Here is a 5,935-nt window from a genome sequence, read left to right as displayed (position 1 = left end):
AGGGTGACAATATACAGCCTTGATGTACTCCTTTTCCCGATTTGGAACCAATCTGTTGTTCCATGTCCAGTTGTAACTGTTGCTTCCTGACCTGCATATAGGTTTCTCAAGAGGCAGGTCAGGTGGTCTGGTATTCCCATCTCTTTCAGAATTTTCCACAGTTTATTGTGATCCACACAGTCAAAGGCTTTGGCATAGTCAATAAAGCAGAAATAGATGTTTTTCTGGAACTCTCTTGCTTTTTCCATGATCCAGCAGATGCTGGCAATTTGATCTCTGGTTCCTCTGCCTTTTCTAAAACCAGCTTGAATATCTGGAAGTTCACAGTTCACGTACTGCTGAAGCCTGGCTTAGAGAATTTTGAGCATTACTTTACTAGCGTGTGAGATGAGTGCAATTGTGTGGTAGTTTGAGCATTCTTTGGCATTGCCTTTCTTTGGGATTGGAATGAAAACTGACCTTTTCCAGTCCTGTGGCCACTGCTGACTTTTCCAAATTTGCTGGCATATTGAGTGCAGCACTTTCACAGCATCATCTTTCAGGATTTGGAACAGCTCAACTGGAATTCCATCACCTCCACTAGCTTTGCTCATAGTGATGCTTTCTAAGGCCCACGACTTCACATTCCAAGAAGTCTGGCTCTAGGTGAGTGATCACACCATCATGATTATCTGGGTTGTGAAGCTCTTTTTTTGTACAGTTCTTCTGTGTATTCTTGCCACCTCTTCTTAATATCTTCTGCTTCTGTCGGGTCCATAACATTTCTGTCCTTTATCAAGCCCATCTTTGCATGAAATGTTCCCTTGGTATCTCTAATTTTCTTGAAGAGATCTCTAGTCTTTCCCATTCTGTTCTTTTCCTCTATTTCTTTGCATTGATTGCTGAGGAAGGCTTTCTTATCTCTTCTTGCTATTCTTTGGAACTCTGCATTCAGATGCTTATATCTTTCCTTTTCTCCTTTGCTTTTTGCTTCTCTTCTTTTCACAGCTATTTGTAAGCCCACCTCAGACAGCCATTTTGCTTTTTTGCATTTCTTTTCCATGGAGATGGTCTTGATCTCTGTCTCCTGTACAATGTCATGAACATCTGTCCATAGTTCATCAGACACTCTGTCTATCAGATCTAGTTCCTTAAATCTATTTTTCACTTCCACTGTATAATCATAAGGGATTTGATTTAGGTCATACCTGAATGGTCTAGTGGTTTTCCCTACTTTCTTCAATTTAAGTCTGAATTTGGCAATAAGGAGTTCATGATCTGAGCCACAGCCAGCTCCCGGTCTTATTTTTGCTGACTGTATAGAGCTTCTCCATCTTTGGCTGCAAAGAATATAATCAATCTGATTTTGGTTTTACCTTAGCAGCCCATAATAACAAGACAAAATGAAGACTCTACTCCCAACACTGACCATCTTGAATCTTGTGGCCTGCTCCCTGGTAAGTTTCAGCATTTTGGATAACAGTATTTTTATGGAACTAAAAATTATATGGTGGTAAAAAATTGATTTAGATTTTCAGCATATGTTTGATGCAAGAAAGAATGTCTTGCTAAACAAATCACTGTATTTTTAGTATTCTATTTTCTATTTATAAAATTTCCTTATTTTAAAATTAATCATATACACAATGAAGGAAAGATAATAGAAGTTATAATACATATAGCATGGGATTTTGAAGAGCTTCTCTGTACTTTTTAATACTATAAGAGATTAGTTACTGAAAGTTTGCCTTAGAATTCCTGGATTAATATTTATAGAGGGTGCATAACCTTAACATATTAGCTGTTCCTTTTCACACTGACATTGTATATTTCTAAATTGATTAAATGAGTAAAGAGAAGAGACCTTGAGAATGTTGCTTTATTTGAACAATTTAATGCCATGACAATTGATTTCAGGTTTTCAGTAAAATATAATCTGCAAGGGAAACCTCACAAGAATATTGTACTTCTTTCTCTGTAGTATAATGGGAGTCAGGAAATAAACACTCAGACAAATCACCATCTGTACGCCCGTCTGCCTTTGTCCTCATCAGACAATCACTCAGCGAGTCAATTCTCATCCATTCTAAGAACAGAAGAAAATTCTCCACCTACATACAATTCAAATAGCTACTCTAAGTCTACTAATAGTGGAACAAGGCTCTCTGGATCTCTTTCAAAGAGAAACCACTCAGAGACTCTTCGACCTAGTGTATATAACCTTTCCTCATTTGGGAATGACTTACCAAGTAACGCTGCTTATGTCGAGGATCCTGTAGACAACTCTACTCTGGCAAAGGCCCCAAAGAACATTGTTTCACCTTTACCTGCTGCCAGGCAGGACACTTCTGCTATCAGGACCACACTTTCCAGACTTTCACCCAACTCCAGAATAACACACAACAGGATGACTGTTTCTGAAGAAAATAGCATCTCAGTATCTGTATCCACGACCACTCCCCAGTATAAGTCCAATTCCGCTGTTGCTCCCTACCTTCATGCCAAAACAATTCAGAGCCTTGAGCCTTTCTTCCCAACCACTGGGAAGTCTAAACTGTTCTTTGCCCCTAATCCTGCTGCCTACATCCAAAATGCTAAGAATGAGTTCAGTGCCTCTGCAGATAAGAGTACCACTGTCGTGTCAAATGCAAACAACTTCCACATGGAAGAAGCAAGACCAGACAGTATATCCTTTGTTGGTACCACGATCCGTATGAAAGAAGGAAATACAGCAAATACTTATGCCGCAGACATTTTAGAAGATTACATACCTTTGCTTGATGTTCCTGACATGAAGGATGAAAACATAATTATAATTAATGCTAGCTACCTGGAAAGAGATGACAAAACTATGAGCAACTATCCTAAAATCCCACAGAAAGATGATTCTATTGTAATTGACGCCACAGACATGAAGAATCAGGGTATATCTACAATTAATGCTCAAACACCTAGCATTTTGTCTGCAAATGATGGCAATGACTTTGAATCTATTCCAATTCTGAGTAAGTACGACAATGCTGATACCAAATCCATCACAATTGACACAGACATTGATGAAACCATTTCCAATATCAATCCCATTAATACTAAAAATTCTTTTCTTAATTATAGAATATATAAGAAAATTAATAATGATATTAGTAATTTGAATTATACCAAAACAATGTTAGATGAAGCTAAAAATACTATGCATTTTGGGGGGGACTTAATTGCCTCCAACACAAATGGTATCACTTCTACAAAGCATTATGCTAACGATATCCCAATGGAACCAAAGACCAACACCAACATGAACTTTAAAATAACTTGGCCTTTAAAGGAAGGTACGATAGAAGGCACCCACCCTGTTCAGATGGAAAACATCACAACACCTATCAATAATAATATTGCTAAAACAATTGAATCTAATGTAGACAATTCAAGAATTAAGTATCATTCTAATTTTCTTGCTGATGTAAATCTCCAAACTGACAGAAACAATTCTAAGTCTGTGAGCACTGATGGAATTGAGAATGTTATTATTATGCTCCAAGGAATTGAAACTCTGGACCAAGATGATGAAGGTGTAAAGGAAGTCATCTTCTTTCATCCAGACACTTTCACAACAGATAGAAGAAAAGGTTTCTCTTTCAATCCTGATATAGATTATGCCCAAACAGCAGGAAACAAAATAATCCTCCCTTCTGGCACCACTGGTATGTTCAATCCCTTAGTCAAATATAAAATAAAGCCTTTTACAGTGGACAGCACAAACCTCATCAACAGAGGTAACCCAAGAACTCCCATCACAAGTACTGCAAATGACGCCAAAGCCAAGACAGATATTGAAAGATCTACTGTGTTTAAAACAGCCAATTTCCAGAGCAATGTTCGTCCTGTGGTCTCTATCACTCAACCTAGCACTGTTGGGTCTGCTTATTTTAGTGAAAACAGTGTAGCTGACATGATCTCAGATTCAAAGGTCAATATCACTCTTTCAGATCAATCTACTGACTCTGTGGATGAAAGCATTCATCTCTCTACTAATAACAACCAAGCTGGTGGTGCTGCAGTTCCCAACCTTGAAACAGACTTTCCTATGTACAAAAGATACACTCTTCTGTCAGTAGCTGAATCATCTACTCCAATGCCCAATGCCCAAAATAATCAAGCTCAGAACTCCCTGCTAATTTATGATGATCTTTTGACTAGTCCTTGGATATCAGATCCTGTGGCTGAAAATCCTCATCTCACTAATGATACCATGACACAGAAATGGCAAATCAATAAATTATCAATAGATCCTTTGAACATTCCACTGGAAGTTGACTTCAGTTCTCCAAGCAATGCATACAATGTCACTGTTCATGCAAGTAAAGGGACTACAAATATGATTAACAGCTCTGAACTGGTGATTAATAAGGCCACCACACCAGAAGGAAGGCCCACTGTAGCTATGACCTCCCTGCCTGCAAAGACAGCTGGTGTTCTTACACCAAGAAAAAGATTTGGAAGTTTGATAGACAAAGAAATAGCTAATGAAGAAGAATCAACTCCTGATGTGGAAGTAAAGTCTGTAGTAGAAGAAGATGCTGGTTTTCAGATAGAAAATCTTCCACCTGCATATAATTCTAAGTACTTTGAATCAGGAAACAGGGGCTTTGAAAGGAATGGATTTGTGTCTGTTGATACCACAAAGTCTCTTTCCCCATTAAGTAGTAGTATGCCTATTTCTGAAGTAGCAATAAGTGACAGAAACTTTACTTCTCCTAGAGGAAAAAATTATGTTCTATATGTCATAAAACCTGAAAATGACAGAATGCATTTTCAGACACTGGCCACCAAAACAATAGCTAGTGGTCTGCGTAAAAGTGCAGTTGTGAAACAGAATATGGAAGCAGCAGATGGCACTGAATTCCTTCTACCTAGCAATTCTATCCCCCAAATTGGAAGAATGGATAAACCCATACTCCATAATTCATACTATGATGTAATCAGTGATAATCCACTTATCACCAAAGAGAACCCAAATGCTGTTCAGAGCATTATGAAACATGACCTATCACTCTCCACATTGGATAATGCAGACATCGTTAATTACATTGATGGCTATCAAGCCCCTGCTGCCATCACTTCAAGCAATGCCAAGAGACTTGCCAATAAAGGCAAAATGGCTGGGACTCAAACAACTAATATTCCTCCTGGCATTAGTACCATATCTGATGATATTTCCTATGTGAATAAAAACACTGAAGTTATAACAGACTTAGCTTCAATAGCTGCCACCTCACCAACAAAGAAAGGCATTCTTACCATGAGTGAAGTTAATGCTCTTAATAATAAGTCTATTAAACTGGGAGATGATGTAACCATTTCCAGAGTAGATCCCAACATGTCTGGAGATGATGCCATTCTGTTAATAGCTGATCCCTCTACTGTCACGAAGTCTGTTGCCCACTTCAATCATCCTCAAGCAACAAACCGTTCAAAAAAGATCTCTTTGGCAGATATTATAATACCTAAAACTTTTCATAACTTTACTTCAGCAGCTTTGACTGCTGCTGAAGGAAGTGTTGACACCAAGTTTTATATCTCAAGATATGAACCTGAAAACTCTTTCAAGGAAGATATAACACTGAACTATGAAGCAGATCCTCCAAAAGACATACACATTAGAGTAGAGGAAGAAAACACACTGAAAGAAGACAATGTGAGGGATCATATTTATGTTATACCTATTTCAGATAATAATGTTCCTACAGGCAACAACCTGGCAGATACACATTATTCTAATTCTGATGTGTATAGCTCCATAAGATTCAAAGGAACCACCCAAACCACAGTTGACCAACTTGAATTTGAGAATCCTGCATCAACTTACATGACTGAAGTCTCAAAACCTCTACTTGAAGAATTTACTTCTGAGTCTAAAGGAAAAGTGGTTGTAGCAAATAGTAATAGTGGAGATGACAAT

The sequence above is a fragment of the Bos grunniens genome, chromosome 6, assembly GCF_055505025.1.
Source record: "Bos grunniens cultivar Pamir isolate PY7600 chromosome 6, Bosgru_T2T1.0, whole genome shotgun sequence".
NCBI classification, from domain to species: domain Eukaryota; kingdom Metazoa; phylum Chordata; class Mammalia; order Artiodactyla; family Bovidae; genus Bos; species Bos grunniens.
Note: the sequence above shows the minus strand (reverse complement) of the source record.